The sequence below is a fragment of the Bombus huntii genome, chromosome 11 (assembly GCF_024542735.1).
Source record: "Bombus huntii isolate Logan2020A chromosome 11, iyBomHunt1.1, whole genome shotgun sequence".
In the NCBI taxonomy this organism is placed as follows: Eukaryota; Metazoa; Arthropoda; class Insecta; order Hymenoptera; family Apidae; genus Bombus; species Bombus huntii.
Genome location: NC_066248.1, coordinates 13,221,445 through 13,241,226, shown reverse-complemented (window position 1 = coordinate 13,241,226; position 19,782 = coordinate 13,221,445). Strand labels below are relative to the sequence as shown.

General features: G+C 37.0%; 1 protein-coding gene across 8 annotated transcripts in view; it reads left to right on the top strand.

Annotated features, from left to right (window-relative positions):
• LOC126871272 (uncharacterized) overlaps window positions 1–19,782 on the top strand; it is a 391,282-nt gene that overhangs the window by 175,615 nt on the left and 195,885 nt on the right. The window lies entirely within an intron of this gene.

Sequence of the window (19,782 nt, the reverse complement as noted above, 5' to 3'; positions counted from 1 at the left end):
GGGCAAACAAAAGGAAGATGACGGAATCTCGGTTAAATAAATAGAAGTTGGTTAGACTGTAGTGCACGTCCGCGTGTCTGTGAAACGGTTTCTTTGATTTGTCTTCGTATGTTACATGCTGCTCGAAATAAGCGAGGATCAGCTGTTTAAATGGCCTTTGTCGCTCGGTTAAGAGGCAAATATTTTAAGAGCTTCAAGAAGAGAAAAGAACTCGAGTTGTTTCGATGCATCGAAACAGTTTCTTTGCCCATACTACGTTAGTTTTAACTCTTTCCAGCTGAGCTTGTTATATTATTTATCGAAGGATAAGATAAGCCACGCACCTGGCACGCCACTGGTTATAATTGTTAAATTGAATAGAATAATGCAGCCTTTTGATGAATTTTTTGGCGAGATGCATATGAAGATTACGTTAGGATTTGACTTTTTTTTATTTTTATGTCGCCGCGTGATAATGTTCGTATTAACGTTAGCAATGCTAACAATTCGTTTAATGTTTAAAGTCCATTAGCCGCCAGCTCGTGAAAGGGTTGAATACTGTGTAATCTTTAATTGATGTCGCGACGGCGTTTCTTAATGCGGTCCAGTGCTGTTCGCAGCTTGACAAATTGCATTTCTTCGACCCACTCAACCATGAATTCAGTTAGCTGTGTTTTTGATGGGGTTGAAACGCGCGCTGATTTTTGTTGAACACCCTTAAACCCTTCATGTTGTATTCATTAGACGTAACCATAATGGAATAAGTCGTAACGTGTGAAAATACTGTAACCATCGTCTAACGACAGCTTACCAACGCGTCTGAAATCAACGTAGTTCGTTAGTTTCTAGTCGAAATATCGCATTAAATCCTTCTGTCCTTTCTTTCATTATTACTGTTCTTTTAATTTCCAACTGACAACGCACGATAATTATATTACGCTTTCTACGTCTTAAAAAAAAAGCGGTATATTCATTAAATTTAAAATTCCTTCTCCGCTCCTTGATTATATGCTTCTACGTTTTCTCTTCTTTTCTTTCGTTCCCACTGTAAGCATCATATAGCTGCGTATTTAGAATTATGAGCCATAATTTTCCTCTCGTCAGAAATGAGACATAATTTCTCTCTCACCAGAAGTTAGTCATAAAATTAGAAATGAGTAATGGGTATAACGTTTGCACTTATCTGTCATATTATGGGAATCTTATACTAAAAGAAACGACCAATATTTTATAAAATCGTAATTAACAGAAAAGCGATGCTATCTCATATTCCATTCGATAAGAAAGTATGAAAATTCACACGATAATAGTTCGGACGGATCGGACGCGTGATTTAACCCTCAAATTGCTCTGAGATTTCATTAATTGGCTATATAACTTTTCCAACTGACTTCATTCCAGCGCCACCATTTAGCTTCGTTCGAAAAACAGTCACGTTTAATCAAATGATCTTGGAAACGTTGTCGCGGCCGCCGCAATTCGACTGGAAATTTTCACCCTGTTCTTTCTCGCCGTTCGAACGTCACTCGAATCGGGGGAAAAGTGCGCGCAGATTCCTGCCGAACCCTTTAACCCTTCATGTTGTATTCATTAGACGTAATTGATTTTCTCGATAGGGCGTAGCGCAGGATTTCCATATTAAATTGGAGCGAGCAGCAGGCGACAGCGAACGTTCGCACCCGCTCGCGTCGATACGCGGCGATTATTCCGAAATTAACGACGTTTCGCGGCGTGTCGCGTTTTCGTCGCCGGCAATTCTAACGACTTATCGCTTTGCCCGTGCCCGTTTCTTCGTTTCTACGGTATTTAGGGTCGATTATGGCTAAAGCGAAGTCCCATTGTCGAATTCGTGTGAAAACTCTTTCTGGCGCTGTTAACTTTCTGCCATAGATGAAGCCTAGAAACCTATAATTGTATACATAATTGTAAAAAAAGTAAAGTTGGAAATTCACACGATGTATATTTTCGCTGGAACATTTGGAACGTGTTAGGATTTAAAAAAAAATAATGATTTCATTAAGGAAATAAATATTTCGTTCGTAGCATTCTGTTATTATGTCGAAGCTATAGTTAATTATTTGAAGAGCACACGGAATAAACATGACAAATCCACTTTTGATATAGTTAGAGAACCAGATTCTTCAATTGGGTCAATTTTAACGAACTTAAGTCGACCTGGTCTCAAACGTATAATGTAAATTTATCGACATTTGTCTGATGTCATTCGTGTGACCTACTTAGAAGCCACATTAGACTGTATAAATTGAAAAATACAGAAAAACGATGATGTTGATATAAACATTGTTTTTTAAATTTACCTTAGAATTCACTATTATTTATGACATCTTCTCGTAATGAACGAGCCATCCATGTTTTTGATAATCGAATATTAATCTTATACTTATGCAACGAAGTTAAGAAATTCAGAAAAAGTTAATCATTTTGACTTCTGAGAAGCTCATATATTATGCTTTCAAATAAGCGACAGCCTTAATAGACCGTACATTCCACCTAATCGCCCAGAAACAATTTACAACGTTAGTTGCCTCTTTACGTTATTGATTCACGTTAGGTAATGCGGAAAAACAGCTTTAGATACGGTTGAAAGTATGATGAAATCCCTTTTACAGCATGTTCGTTCGACCTTTAGCAGGCCCAGGGACACGTTTTCTGACAAAGTACATATTAAACTTCTTCGAGGTGTCGTCACAGGGCATTTGCATGCGATTAATCAGTCGACTTTCCTCGCCACACTCGCTCAACTGGACGCTCTTTCTTCGAATTCTTTCTTTTATTATTAACACTACGATAGGGAAAATTAGGGGAACCTAGAATACTTTGGCACTGTCCTCTCTCTATACCAAACTAAGTGCAATTTCGTTTGATGCCATTGACGGGGTGCCTTTTAATTAAAGGGTGGTTGGACAAAAATTTAATTTCGGGATATTTAGAAGCTACCAGCTGCGATGTTATTAAGTTCCACGTACGACCATATTAAAAGAGCTATCCATGTTTTTCGTGGTTATTATGGTAGTTGTATCTACTTTAGTGACGTTCCTCAATTTCGATTATTTGATTCCAGTCTTTTTTTTTTTTTTTTTTTTTAAGCAAGAAAAGATTAATTAGCGTTATCAGCTTCTTTGATTGATCTCTTGTTTTCATGATACGATAATGCTCGTAAAAATGATCCTAACTTACTGAACTGTATAATTATTCAGATTATTAATTCATTCTTGATTCCGTTTCGTTGTAGCTTAATGTGGATACGAACGTAATTAGGACGACTGGTCAAGTATTTGGTATAAATTCGTATTCATATAATCCGCCGAAATAATTCGTTTCTTTCACGCGAGCAATCAGTTCTTTGATCGACTTCAACGAAAACCTCTACAGAGCGGAATCCAACGGTCGCGTACAACGCTCTTTCAATTCGTCTACACGTAGGATCCCATGGAAATTCGTGATGGAAATGAGTGCATTACGACGGCGGCGAAAGACTTTTTACGCGGTTTCCACGTAGCCTAGCCGGCTGGAATTATTCGAAGGTTTTTTGCGGCCGAGCGAATTAATTTTAATTACGAACACTCCGCGGCTCGCGGTCAAATAAAAGGGTAATAAAATATAGGGATAAAATAGTGGCGCAACTGAAATTCATGCGTCCGTGGAATACTTTCGGTTTACTTTTATATTATTTCGTAATTACCGCCGCCTCCATTAACTCGAATTTCGACCAACTCTCGCCAACACTCGTGCAATTATACCGAATAATCCTTTGCACTCTGTGTGTCTATTTCATGTATTTCATGTATCTTTTTATTTAATCCGGTCACAGTGTGATACGTTATAAGATATTGCAAGATTTTTCAAATTTAATATCCTTCTCTTACTATATCGCACGATTCTAAACGAATTTACAGCAAAATCCGTGGTTTAGTGATACAATAGAGTTTACTGATTCGAATAACACTTTCCCCTTGTGTGATTAATCGTACATCATAAAATACACTTGAAAGTAGAAAGAAACGAATTTATACAAATTATAAAACGTTCATTTTGAGAAGTAAAATAAATAACTAGTAATTACTCGTGTGCAAATTCAACTGGTACACCTAATGAAAATGTCAATTTAAGATTGCAAATAAGGGTTAAACAAGGTTGTGGAAGGAATGAATAATTTGGTGGAGCAAAGTGGAGGCCTTTGGACGCGATGCGTATTGACGTGTCTAGCGGTTTGGTGGCACGCGCGTGTGTGCCGCCGTTACGAATAATAATTAATCGCGGTAGGAGAGTTGATTAAGGTCCTATTCATCGAGTGGGGACGTTATAAATCACAGTGGACAGTACTTTGATTGTTCCTATGCGAGCTCTACACAGCACGCGTTGCGTAGTTGCGCAAGTGAAATTTCGTGACGTAGCTTTTGTCGAACAGCTGTTCGGCGACTTTTCGGCTCTATATAAACTGGAGAAAGCGTGCGAATCCAAGCTAACGACTTTTGTATTTTTAAAAGAAGATTAGGCACTATTTCGTTTTATTATATGTCAAATTTGTGACCTTTTTTAAATCGTAGCATGATACCTCTTGACGAGAAGAATTAAAACATAGTAATATTCTAAAGCGAAGAAATTAAAATAATTATACGTATATACATTTTTGGATGATTTTTACTTCGAGAACTATATTTTTAAGCGAGAAATTAAGGTTGAACAAAATGACGGATTCGTTGAGTAATTCTCTTTTTTACGATGAATAATCCCACCGAGTGATTTTGGTTGGAAAATACGAGTGATACATGTTAAAAGGGAAGGGACGAGTTATTATATTTATAGACGGTTTAATTTCCTAAATGCAAGTGTCCATTTCGCGAAACAGAGACCGATGTTTTTCGCGAAAATGTTTTCAGGAAATTAAATAAACTGAAACGCGAACATTGGAAGGAAACACACGAGCCGGTTCAATAACGATAAAATCTTTTCGGTGAATCGGTACAAATTGACGTTGGTATCTGACACTGGTATCTAGGTACCGTTTGGCCAATCGACCAGCTACGAAACAGCCAGTCGAGCTTGCAGCCCCAGGAACAGGCTAAAAAAGATTTTAATAGCTCTTCTAATTTATGTTAATTTTCGGCCTGAAACTTTTTACCTCGTTCAATTCAATTAGTTCCGCTCTTTGATTACTGTAATTAACATATTCTACGAGCGTTCAGGTTTCCTCGGGGAGGATTCATGAAAATGTACCCATGGCATGGTGGACTTTCGACACAGCCCCAACGTTTCCATGTTTATTGAAATTTCTTCCTGTAAAATTTAAACCTGTAGTTTTTATGCCAACATTGTAGTCCCCATATGGATCTCTCAAAAGCCAAACTCCTTTTATCAATTTCTCAGTTTCATTACATAATCGTAAGATTAATGTTCATTTCTTAAAACAAATCACTTACCTCCATGAATTCATTTATCACTAGAAAATGACACAAGTAATAGTAAATTACAAGGTAAATATAGAATATAAAAAGCAGCGTTTGCGACATTATTACCATGCAGCTGATCAATATGCCTTCTAAACGACTTATATACGTACAAATCTATGAGCAAATATTATAAAAACCACAACCTCCGTGAAAGTATTTTGTTGAAGGAATTAAATAATTTTTCACTAAATGAATTTTCGAAAATTAATCTTCCAAAGTTATCTTGTCGAATTTTCAATTATACTTTGCAACAAAATTGATTTCAAGAAACAGATGTTTCGTTAAACAGGTTTGTCTGTGTTTAAGACATCGTTCTATTTAAAGTTTTAGCTTGTACCACGAGAAATCTTCATAACGTAACTTAAATATCACAGATCCCTTAGTTACATAAATAGATTCATTAAAAAAAAAATCAAGTACAATTCTATGATATCCAAAATGTCTATATTCACAGTATCAAATCATGTAATTATAGAGCAGTGGTTTTTTTTTCACAGTGGATAGTCCGTTTTATCCAGTTTACCGAAAACTTGATCGAAGTTACCATCGACCGGAAACGAAATTAGCAGGGTATGGTTGGCGGTGATTCGATGGGATCGACGGGTCACGTCGAAAGAATTCGAGATAAAGTTCGCGCAATCGAGTACGGAAGTTTTCCAGGCACTGAGAAGTGGTTCTTCTACTTCTGCAACGAAGAAACAGGCATAACTGATTGCCGATGCAACTTTTCTCGGTGGTTCTTTGTTTCGTGGTGTTAACAAGAAAAATGTGTAGAAGTAAAATGTTCGTAACATCGTTGAAGGCACAATAAAGGCGTAACGTGACTTACATGTTTCCTCGCGCGAAACTGCAGAGCTGTTCCGGCTGCAGCAACGAGGAAAATAACGAGTGATCAAAGCGAAACGATCCATAGAGCGTGTCAGCTATTAAACAGAAGCCTGGTTCCTTCCTTGAGAGAAATTTTGTTTATTTATGACGAACCATTGGCAGAAGTAACCGCTTCGTTTACGGGCGAAATAGAAGAGTTTCGTTTATACCTTGCGATATTTTGTAATAGTTTTAATCGATACATTTTCTAGAAAGTGTTTTATAGCATCACGGCGCAGGCAAATATTTTGTTGATTGGTGGAATAATTAAATAGGACGAGTAATTATTTTGAGTAATTCAAATATGACGTGATAAATACATGAGAATACGTTGATTGAATGAGTGTAATTAACCTGTTGACCGGGGAAGACGAGTTAATTTCTCGCTGGAAATTACCAATTTATTGGATACAATAATTTATTTATCGCCTATCTTCTTACGTGTCGTTTCATTTCTCTTAGAAATAACTTACGTTGTATTTATACTTCAAGGATTTATTACAAGATTACATCTTGAGGATCGAAGTTTCTATAATCGTGCGATTATAGACATTTTCAATTGAGGGATGTCTCGAATAACAAGGTGAAACGGACGTATCTTTTCTACAGGTAGTTTCAGAAAAGGTATTCGAAAATTAGGTTAGGACAAATTCTCACCCACAAAGAGGTCATAGTGACCAGGATCTGATAATATCCGGATATCCCGGGTAAAACTGTCCATATCTGGGTGACGTTGACCCTAGTTGTAGGTTATCTGTGGCATCATTAATCGAAAGGATTTCCCTCGGACTTATCCATTGTTATCGCGAGACGTATAAAATTTTAAAAGGCTCAGAGTAGACGCGAACAGAGAGAGCAAGGAATAAGTACCAACATAAAGATATGGCACGTGACAAATTGCTGTTGTTGGGTGCTTCAGATTTCGTGAAAGATATTCGTTTCTTTACGATCTCTTCAAATTCGATCGTCTATTCTTTGTTAATATACCTACCTTACATTTCTACTTGATTATCGATACTACTTGATAAATTACAGCCTTGAAACTTCTGCAACTAATTATAATGAAACAAATCTAAGATGAATTATTTCTATGTGAAAAATATTGTGACCAGTATGGAAAACAATTATTAAAATTTCCCAGTAAAAGCACTGCAGAGTATACAAATTTTCCAACAAACATTTGCTATTAATATTTCTTGTTAATCTCGCGATCGTGAGTGATCGTTGTGCTAAAAATTATATGTCATAATAGCGTGAAATAATTTCCTCTGTTTCTCAAAGCCCTCACATTTGGCAAAGTTAAGTCGAACAGAATAGTTTAACGATAGAATAGAATTGTTGGAAACGAGGAGCAATTTGCCCTCGGAAATTTGGACAAATTCTCTTCCTGATGGACACTCTCATATTGTGTTCCGGATAGGAGAAAACGTAGCTTGAACGACGGGAGCAATAATCGCTGTCGATACGATTGCATCCCCGTGTCAAAGTTCTATGGCTAAGTGCTGCTGTCTGTTTCGATGTCGAAGATACTTGACATGGGGGATATTGTACAATAGCACGGAATTATCGTCGTTTCTGTTTAAATCGCACGTAATTTTCAGTATATCAGGGAGTGGTGTGTCCAGGTATTGGAATATAACAATGAAACATTTGTCTCTTTAATTAAACACGGTAAATCCTTTGTTCTGTTAACGTACTACAAAACAATTCAGTGTATTATACCTTTAACCAGTTAGTTGTTTTTGACGAGTATACTCGTCATCGCTTACTTTTGGCGACACATTTTATGCACACACTTCTCAAAATTTTCAAAGAGGTCGCAACAGCCAACTGGTCAACAGCTGGAAAAATCGTCTATCGAAATATGATTTTCATTTCTGGAAGATATACGTGGAACGGTTTGGAATTCTTTTACGTCATAAAAGTAGAATTTACATTTGTGTTTTAAAGTTCTGCTTCTTGCAACAATTTTATCAATATATACGTTATCTAATTATTCGACTGCGGCTGTTTATGCATTTATGGGGAATTTATACGCGCAAAAATACACAGGATGTATTTAATATGTAAAGTATACGTAACAGTAGTTAGAAGATGAGGCAAACATGAATTTAGATTCTATGTTGTCAGTTGTATATATATAAATATATCTTGTTTGTATAATAAAGTTTGTATAAAATTGAACAAATCTACTCATTATCAATTGCAAAAGAACTAAATTCGTTTGTCTCGATAAATCCGGTTTCATAAAGCTAGCGATCCTTTCCACTTTTTCAGTAATTTCTTTTGCGTCCCATTAAACATCAACGATAAAATCTAAGAGCCGCTGGCGATCGTTATTTTTAGAAGCAAAGCAACGATATACACATGCTCGACGAATCAGTTTCATCGAGTTATTTCATTCGCGATCGTATTTAGTGGTTCTCGCTGAAGAAATCGACGAACGTGCTTGTGACCTCAGGAACTCGTACACCGATCCTCAACATGAATGGCGGACGAATTTATGAATGAGGAGGTTGCACGAGCGGTACGTGTTCTTGCTAATTAGGAGCCCCTCAAGGTTCAGTACACGGTCAGCCGAGGAGAAAGTTTCAAAGCGGCGGCCTATTGTTATTGCAATTAGCGTGGCCTGCCACTCGTCCGCTGGTTTCCTTTGGTACCGTCTGCGATGTTTTCCGCGACGATATTGTACCGCGAAGACGTCGCTTTTGTACCGTTAAGTAGGTACCACAAGGTTAATTAAAAACTTGAAGGAAAAACAATCGTGAATCGTTTCTTTAGTGATCTGAAGGATTACCGGGGAAAGAATTAGTTTTAAATGGCTAGGATGAAATAAAAAATTATTCATTATGGAATTAATTTTTCTATGAAGGATACTTCGGAGCAAAGTACAGTCGAGAATGTTATCAACATTTTAAAGTAGAGGAAACTATTCAACAAAGTAATATAATACGATATTGTATGCTAGTTTAAACTTTATCTGAGTTTTCGTCGTAAATAATTGATGTTAATAATCAAGAAGATTATGTGATATAATTCTCTCTCAGAACTCCCAGAGCTCCCGATCTCTCACTATGCTCGCCAAGCTCTCACCGTCAGAACAGCATTTAACTTTAATAATATCTAACGTCTTTAAAATCCTTTATTCCTCTTTTCTTCGTTCTTAACTTGAATCTCGTTAAGATCATATATACTTCATGGAAAGAATTCAACATAAGCTTTTGCGCTTCGTTACCCGTAAAATTCAAAAGCTAATCTCGAGAACTTGCTATGATTATGGCGCAGTTCTAAGTTCGCTCGGACTTCCTATCGTTCAATGACCTATGCTTATATCCGACTCGTCATTTCTTTCCAAAATTCTGAATTACCATCTTGAATGCCCTGACATCCTCAGTTTAGTTCAGTTTAATGGCCCGCTTAGGGCCCTCAGCAGGCACTCATTATTCCATGTATCTCCATGTCGAGCCAACGTTACTGTTAATGATTGTATTAACCCGTATGTGTAGTCAGGCCAGCTCGTATACTCATCGGCTTGACCTTTTTGGCTGTTCTCTTCGCTGTTTTATAAATCGTGTACAGTTTACGTCACGCGATATATCATAGCGCTGTTTTCGCGTCTTGTTATGCATATTATTTATTCATCTTTAACTGTGTTAACTTTTTCAAACGGTGGTACCCGTTAAAATAAATAAATGATGGTCATCAATACTACGATATCAATGTGAAATATGAACTATATTAGTAAAAGCGTAAACAAGTTGCTATTCTCATAAAATATATGTACTATTGAGATATGTATAATTTTGTGTGCTAGACTAGATTAGCCGCGTAGTAGTGACACACGTATGTGAATATGAGTGTATGGAAGTATGTGTGTGTACAGCGTCTCGAAAAACAGATGAATGTAACTGGTCCGTTGGCAGTGTCATATGGAAGATGGTGAGACAAAGAGAGTGTTGAGACGCGTGCAAGTGTATATCGACGAAGATCCTGGAAATCGTTTATTAAATAAATCTAAAACTATTTTAATATGAATTCTAAGTGTAACCTTAATGTTCCTTTACTTTTATTTCGGCAATTATGATCCACAATTCTCAACATGTACATAAAATATACGTGCATTATACGTATACTGAGAATGCAATAATATATCAGCGCTATGAGTAAAAAATACAAAATTTATGTAACATTCGTCATATGAGAAGAGGAATGGAGAAAGAAATCGTTACACGTATTTTTGTTCAATTTGTACAGTTTGAAAACTTCCAAAGAAGTCAATCGAAGGGTTCGAATAAACGGCGAAACGTGTACGGGATGTATCTTCCCTCGGAGTGTCTGTTTAAAGCTATAGAGAGTGAAAAATTGGTGAAACGCGTCGGTATTTGCGGAATTCCTGCCGGGACGAAAATATTGCCTGAAATCTCACGGCTCAGGGCGTTGCAACTTTCGAACACTCGCTTTGACGTTCCATTGGTTTTTGATCTTATCGTTGTGGTAGAAAAAAAGTTCTAGCAGATTAAATGGCGGATCATCGACTGGGCCGATAGTTTCGTCGTTAATTAAGGGTTTGTGATAAGTCGCGAATAAAACCATGGCGATTATACGAGCGTGCGTTGCGCGTTAATTAACGTGTACAATGCGGTTGCACGAGGTTCGCGAGAAAAAAGCTTGGCACGCGCACCTTTACCGGAGTTTAATTGATCGGAGGATCACGCGTATCGCTGCTGCTAATTAGAAATAATTACACCAGTGATACGCAGGTGCATCTCCACTGATAGGGGACTATTTTAGGGCCGGCAAGGATTTTTACATCACCATCAATTTTTTGTTCTAAACGGTTATCAACCAGGACACTGTATAATTCTTTCGTTGTTCAAAACCCTCAAAACTATCAGGTAGATAATGATTTGTACAAATAATATACAAAGATATTGTGACGACGTGAATTTATTTTTATTTAGCTATCATAATAGTAATCGAATGCAGCTTATTTAAACTTTATGCCTTCTGCAATTGATATGATTTCATATTTTTTCGGTTCAAAATTTCCTCCAATTTGAATTCCTGGCGAAACCGATACTCTTTTGGAGAAAGGGAATAAACGTCCGGGTTTCAGGAGTTTCGATATCTTGCAAAATTTCGGATTCGAGTTTTACGAACGTAAAAAACAGGTTTCGCTTCACTTATTAACCCTTCAACTCTCGTAATATCGATTTAAAAAAAAATTAAAGACGGTGAAGAGAAATGATACCTTGGGAAATTTTCCAAATTCAATAAAACTCGTAAATTTCAACAAAAAAGATTGGAAAATACGAACCAATTGCATAGAAAACGAAACGTAGAATCTGCGGTAAACTAACTGTAACTTGAAGATTAAAAATTTGGGTATAAATATCACAGAAATCATTGCTCTATCTGAAATTATTTCACGACGTTTACAAGGGAAAGATCTAAGAGAAACATTTTTGCTGGAATTGCGAGAGTAACCGTTTCATTACCGGTTGACACGTTAACTCAGCACTCACGAGCGCTACCTGAACTCTAGGAATGTTATCTTCAGCCGACGACACTTGCCCCGGTACTCCTGGTTATCTCTGTCCCATTATCGACCAGCCAGTGGCTATTTTGCAAACGAAAGGCGTACCCGATAATCTCGCTTGCGATAATCAGTGTGCGTGTTGCGTCTAGCGAAGCTCGTTGCTCCATTTCAGATCGAAGCGAAGATTAAATTAAGCCGAGCCTACCACTTTCCCTTTTCCCTCGATCGTATCGACTGGATTTTAATTAGGTTTTAACGCTACGACTCAGTGATGGCGATTTCTTCGTTTCTTTATTAAGGAAACTTATATATTCACGATATAAATGTAGCGATAGAGGTAACACGGTTCGTGTTATTGTAATTTTATATACCGAATTCTCTTCGTATAAAATTTTGTAAATTCTGAATTCGTAAAAATTTCTTTAGAACAGAGACATCTTTAGTTCTTTCTTTCATTTTTAAACGCGAAAGCGTTTTCGAAAAGCTTCAATTTGGAATTGCGAACGTAAATATATCATATTTTGGAATAATCTCAGGTAAAGTGTTGTAGGATTTTTCTTCAGACAGTTACAGTAGTTTACGGATGGACAATTTTTCGGTGAAAAATGTAGAGATCCTTAGATTCTATGGATGAGTGTTATATATATGCTTTATTTGAATAAAAACTACCTTTCTGTAAGATGCACAACACGTTTGTGAGTGACTAGCACAAATTAGAAAATCATCGCTAAATAAATCAACAAGTAAAAGAGGAGGAATTGAAACGGAAAAGCTACTAGAATAGATAGAAAAGTGAAGAGGAATAAAATTTTCTCCAATATGCAAATATCGAAAAATTGAATGCAGAGAGGTATTAGGCGCCTAACGAAGCACGCGGAAAGCGATGATACGCAGAGCACGACCTCCTAAATTTAATTATGGCGCCTCTAGTAATTAGTGAGATATGTCCGTACGCGAAGGACACGCGAAAATCGAGCCTCGTATCGTTTTCCATGTGAAATATGGCAGACACGGCCTTGATGGGAGCACAGTCATGGACTTCAAAGGATGCCGCGCCGACGACCAAATCGCTTGTTTGCCGAAAACGATAGGCACACAGCGATCCACATGTAGCTTCCACCCTGGCGAGGGTGGAATACCCGCCACGTTGCACGGCAAACGTAATTTCGCTAATAAATGGTTAAATCATGGTGTTAACCGTCGTGACATGAATTTGAAACGAGTGACGAAATTTCCCGCCGGAACGCAAATGGATCCATTTCCGCCTTTTCTACGATGAAACTCCGTTTTAGATGCAATGAAATGGAGTTTGTGATTGGGGTCGATCGGTGGAAACAAAAGTTGCCGCAATAAGAATATCGAGATATGTACATTTCTCTGTTATGGATTGTTCTGAAGATTCGCAGTGAAAGTTAAGGGAGGTTTAACTATTGTTGAGAATCTTTTATGAGCTTCTAGCATATAAAGAAATGTTAGAAGAAATTCTGGTCCTAGTTTGATCCTAAAGGGAATTAGGAAAAAACGTTTAAAACTCGTTGAAGTAAAATAGGCTTTTCTTTTTAATGAGACAGGTTTGAATTTCATGCATGAAGAACAAGAAAGGAATTTTACGTCTTAACTGATACGTTCAACTCTACCTGTGGCATTCATCTAATATAGAATAACCTTATTTTAGGTAGAAATTTTGTAAATCTGTAAAAATTATGCGTTATTATACGTTACCAAGAAAGACGAAAAACTTTCTGGAAGGTAAAACCCATTTTTTGACAATCTAATACATATATCAACGAGCTTACATGATCGCATAATTTGAAAGAAACTTATTCGGCTACTTAATAATCATACGCGTTTGTGAAGGCAAATAATAAATCATCAAGCACTTCCTCGCATTTACAATACGTCGTTGAGGCGATTTCAGCTACTTGGCAGCAGCTGTGCTTATGTTGATCGTGATGGAAAAGTTAGCACACAGTTGCACGGTGGACCCTTTGAAGTCCGTGGCGATAGTCATGAATCCACGTCGCGCAGGGACGTATCGGCAAACGTACACGTGTACGAGGCCGATGCAATTCGATTGATTAGCCTAATTACTCGTCGTTCTATCGCTATTCCTGTCGCAAGCAGCGCCGCGGGGAACTCGGACGAATACATTGGCTCACCCTCCTGCAGAGTTTCACGTTCGAATTTGCATCGAATCGCATGAAATGGATGCTTGAACATCGACCGGTGTCCTGAAGCTGTCAGTGTTCATTTAAGACGATCGTTTCGGGATCCAGCTCTTTAATCGTCGAATCAAACTAGGACCTGTTATGAAAGAAATGGTCTTGAAGGAATACGTAACCTGAATTTAGAAATTCGTAGCTCGGAGAGACAGAATTTTCAAGGGAAACGGGTGTCGAAAGTTTTTCGAGAAAAAAAACGAGCTTTTCGATTCGCTGGAAGTGTTCTTGGTTTCGAGACTAACTTTGGTAAAATAAGTTTAGCGGAATCCGAGGTTGTTTATGAAAGTTTAATAACTCTAGAGTGGGTGTTCCAGAGGTGCACTTTTATATTTTTCACATTCTATGAAATATTACGTTATCTCATAAATGATGCGGTTTTCTACCTATGTACGCGATGGACAATATGTAACTGACTAATTTCAAGGTTTCGCCATTCTGAAACGACGCATCATCTTTTGTTCCAATTTAGGAATTGTTTTATGGATCCACAGCAAAATAATCATGGAGCGTTATACATTCCAGGAGCGAGAAAAAATTGTTAGAACATTTTGTCAAAGAAATTCACCGATGATGGCGACCTTACACGAATTAAGTCAAGCTATCGATATCGTCGTTTTGGCGATATCATCTGACTACATAGATCGTCTGATTTAACTGCACCGTACTTCTTCTTTATGGGCTTTTCTTAATAGTAAAGCACATGTCGATAAACCAAACGCAATTAAGTAGTTGAAAGAATTTTCCACCTGAAAATGTAATGAAAGTTTCGACAGTGACTAGAGGCGGACATCTTTCTGATATTCCATACACAATTTTCAAGTAGTAACAAATGACTTATATTAAAGCGACTGTTGTTTCTTGTTTTATTTGAAAGTTATTAACAATGAGAATCAGTCAGTTATATATTGGTCATTGTATATTAGGTGAAGATATACCAAGACAAAGAGGGGAGGAAGATGATAAGTCACATTTTCTATTTTTTAAAGGGAACAGTTTTAAAACTCAACATATTAGCAAATAGGAAGTTGCATGTTAAGGAGATTCTAAAATTATCTTTTTATTTCATTTTAGAGTTGAACGCGTGTTTCTTTATCCTCTTCAACATTTTCAAAACATTACAAGTCATTATTTTTTTTAAACAGATCCCTGTCGTTTATACGATTCAGATACCAGGATACATAACTCAAAGTTATTTTAATTCGCTATATTCTAGAGTCGATTGTCGTGAACGAATTTATTCGTAACTCGTCCAGATTGCAAAACACGACCGATAATTCTACGAATTAATTCGCGATGTTACAGAATCTCGTCGGAGAGATTCGATTTGCTCAGAGGTTTTTAATCGCGACATCAGACCGGATTCGCTCGAATTAATCGAGAAAATTTATGGACACTGGTCGAGAACAGGTTACTTCAACTCGGAACAAGACTGTGCGCGGATAAATTTTCCTTTCGAGAGACATTCACGGCTGTTCCGTCGCAGTAACTTCATTATGAATTTTGATTCTCTACGGTTCAGTTGCTCCGACTAATAAATAATCCGCGTACGAAGTTAATCGATAAAATATCGATTCGTCGAAGCTTTATGATCTTTGTTCGACCAGCTTCTGTTTATTATACTTCTACGATTAATGATAATCCGTATGAATAATTTTCGAAAAGCGATCTATGAGGAAATTGTAGATCAAGTTTCAGTTCTTTAAAAAAAAAATTTTCGTTTAAACTTTTCTAAGATAATTAAACTCGTACGGTGGTCAGTCTATCAGATAGACAGAAATGTTCAGAAATTTACAAAAGGTGCTACTAGAAATTATACATAAACTGCTATTTGTTATAATAACTCACAATACGTCATTTCCAAGTTACAACAATAATAACAATTCTTAGAGTTTCATGGACCGCACTTACCAGTTTTGGATTAAATACTACGAATTAGAAGATCTCTCACTAGAAATGCTCAAGAACGAAATTCTGAATAGAAATGGGAATTTCTAATGAACATTTAAACCTCAAGAATATTTAATTCGAAGATTTGTAGGCATTGTAAAGTAAACATTTGAATTTTAAACCAAGTGACTGATTTCTGAAAGATTTAGGTTGCTATTTAGGATTTTCGATGAACATGACTGAAGGTATCCTATACATGTTTTGTATAGTTCATCTGGATTCTCTAAAATATATGTTGCATTTATCATATCATTTTCTTTGTCATGTAGGAATTAAATAAAATAACACTTTCTTCTATCTTCTCCAATTACCTAAACTCCCTTAAGTTAAAAAAGAAAATAGAGTAACACAACTTGAAAATATCTTTCAACGACCTCTGGACGACGATGTAAATTTTCTTATTTATGATTCATATATTTTTCCTGCAATATTTAATTCCTGATACGATACATTAGTACGTTGATATATCTTGTTCATTTTTTAAACGTGTTAGGAGCATACCTAAATCTTTAATGCGAAAGATCGTAGATATATTATCTTGGGAAGAAGGACTTCGAGTGCGTTCTGTGGCAGACAATTAGATTCGCAAATGCTTCCTGCTGCGACTCGATCCTGGCCCTCGGGTCTGGTACATATGCAGTCGATTGTACGAGAGCAATTGCCTCAGGTCGCACAGGTGGTTGGCTAATAATAGCTCGTGTGTGTACGGGTACGCGTGCGGGCACAATCTAGTGCAGTGGTGCACAAATTTTTTATCGGTTAAAGTGCATATTCCAGCCAGGGGCTCTTAACTTGCTCGTAGGAAAAATAGTCGAGCTATTAACCTCGGTACTGAACCATTTTCATTGATCTTATTATACCGCGGGAGGAAATTAAAATTATACGTATAAGTACATAATATCGCTAAAGAATTTAAAAAGCGAAAAGAATATACGTTGAAACGTGGCGATACTACAAATTCTAGCACTTTACGTCCATAAAAGTTAACTTTTTTTCAAGAAGTATGAAACTAATGATACAGTAATTTACGACCAACTGGATATTTCGGTAAATTCATATTTTTATCCTTATCATTATTAATATCAATATCTTTATTTCTCAAATATTTCGATTACATGTATATTTTATGGAACTTAGGTATACAATTATTATAACGACTACTATATTCTGACCGTTTTACATATTTTTCCGTATTACATGTATCCTGTGCATTTTTGTACTTTCAAATGTTCCATAATTGCATGAAAATCCGTAGTTCAGTGATAAAATAAAAACGATAAAAAAAATCCAGATTCTGAGATTTCCCAAGATAAACAGTACCATTCCGTTTTGTCGAATTTTCTGATATTAATCAAAATAATGAATAGGCTGTAAATGATTCTACGTCAAAGTTTAGCATTTAACAATTGATTGGCATTGAAGATTTATTTAGAATTCAGTGTTACCCATTGGCAAGCTGAACGTAACGCAAAGTTGCGCGTCACTGATGCAACTTTACCCGTTGAAAGTGCGCTAGGCACCAGAGACGGCTTGTATGAGCAGCAGCACGCGGAAAATGATATCTATAGAACGATGAAATCCGCAACGTTAATAATTCCTGTCCGCTGGAAAAAGGTCGCACGTTGGAAAATGGAAGGTTACCTAAGCGACGAGAAAATTATCCCTTGATCCGATTACGGGTTAGGTAGACGCGATCGTTTAGAAAGAAATCCCGTGTTACACACCGTAGTAGGCGGTTAACAGAAGTTTGCTCCTCGTTCTTCGATGCTGATATTAGAAAATCTTGTTGTCTTATAATTGGGCGATTTCCACGGTCGTCGAGATTGGCGTAATCTCTCTCGGTGGTATTAAGATTATGTCGGCGTGAAACGACGAGCAATTTCCTTGGGCCATACTTTTCGCTGGAAGCGAGTAATTTGCGCTGGAAACGGCGACGCATAAATTATTCTCACGCGTCGTTTACGTTCGTCTACGTTAGTCATTTTTGCAGCTCCGGTAACAGCTGTCTCATTAATCGGATTTCAGAGTAGAGATTAATTCAGATATATTCAAATTTTCTTTTTTCTTTCCTCCTAATTTAGGAATTTGAATGGTATGAAATTTTGAACGTTTGTGAGTGGTTGGTATAGAGATTCTAGGGACAGACGATGACAAACATAATTTTTAATCTTGCTCTTTTCAGGTCTATAAACCTCGAAATGGGTATCAAGTTTTAATAGATATTATTAAAATATAGGTAATTTTTAAATATTAAATATTTGGTTACTTGCGTTCGATATAATTTTACTATCTTTTCTGTATTTCATACTTTTTTCGAGCAAAATGTTGCAAAAACAGAAGACATCTAAGGAGATGAAAACACGAAGAAGTAAGAATAGTAGAGTTAAAATTGGTAAAGATAGATATTGACATTGCGACAGAAAGTTGCAAAAGATCTAAGTTCTAGAAGTTACGAAAGTATAGTTAGAACGCGTGAAGTCGTCACGATCGGAAACTTCTACTCCTGATTCTCAAGACTGATCTATTTCTAAATGCGAGTCCCGATTTCTCTACTGAAGGCGTTCGCAGAAGTCTATGTTCGTAAATAGGTTTGCCAGGAAATCTGCAGAGGACTTTTATCAATGACTAATCCTTTAAATATTTGATGTACCATTACCCAACACGTTCAATCTTGCAAAGTTACCTTTTCATCTCTCAACTCTCAATTACTATTCTAACTTCGAGTCAATGCAAGAAGAAATCGCATATGTAATTTCATATTTTCGAACTTTTTCCCAATCTTCTTTTCAAATCATACGCAATATTATTATTCACGAATAACTCGTGGTGGCAATAATAATTTGTTAAAGTTGCTTCGATATTCGTACGAAAACATATCTTTGGGCAGAAGACGGACGACGTGGGAATATATTCCAATCAGGACACATTTGAATATAGCAATAATAGTTCGGCAACTCTGGGACGGTTTTCGTGGAAGCACGCGCCAACAAACTCGGCCGCGTTGTTTCCATCGGTCACCCTTCCTCGTGCTTTGCTCCACGTGCAAAGAAGAGGGCGGATACCAACGATTCTCGTGCGCAATACTACTGATATCGATGCTCGAAAGAGGGTCTGAAACCTCAAAGGGTCGACTAATTACGGCTGTTCCTACGGGGCCGCGTTGCTACTGGCTCAAGCGAGTTTCCAAATGCGAGCTCGAAAATATCCCGGCCTGGTGAATGATGCCTGCTAATTACTAATGGGCACACCCGAACAATTTCATAAACAATCCAGAGCGAATTTGTTTCAACACGGTAGTTGAACTATTCGAAGCATGAATTTCGTAACTTGTTTCAGGAAAATTGTTACGATTAAACGAGGTGGAATTTATGTTTCTTTGTATCGAATGGTGGATTTTGTGTGTTACGTGGATTCTATCGTTGTTTCTAGAAGTATTCCATTACCTGTGCTGCTATGTCGGTTGGTATCACGCCGAGAAGTCTAAAGAAATTTTTGCTGTACATAGAGTAAGAAACTTAACGAGTAGTGCAACTGAAAGTGGGGAGTAATTCTACGTGCGAAAATGGTTAGAACGCATAGACTAACATTTCTGTTAGAAGTGTTTATTTCTGAGAAAATTTCATCTAAAGATTCTTTAGCTACGCGCCTATCATATTAAAGATCTAACATATAGCATAATAATAAAGACCTTTTAACTGTAGAAATTTCCAGTGGCTGATTAAAATCTCGTAATATTGGAAAAATTAAGTCTCATCTG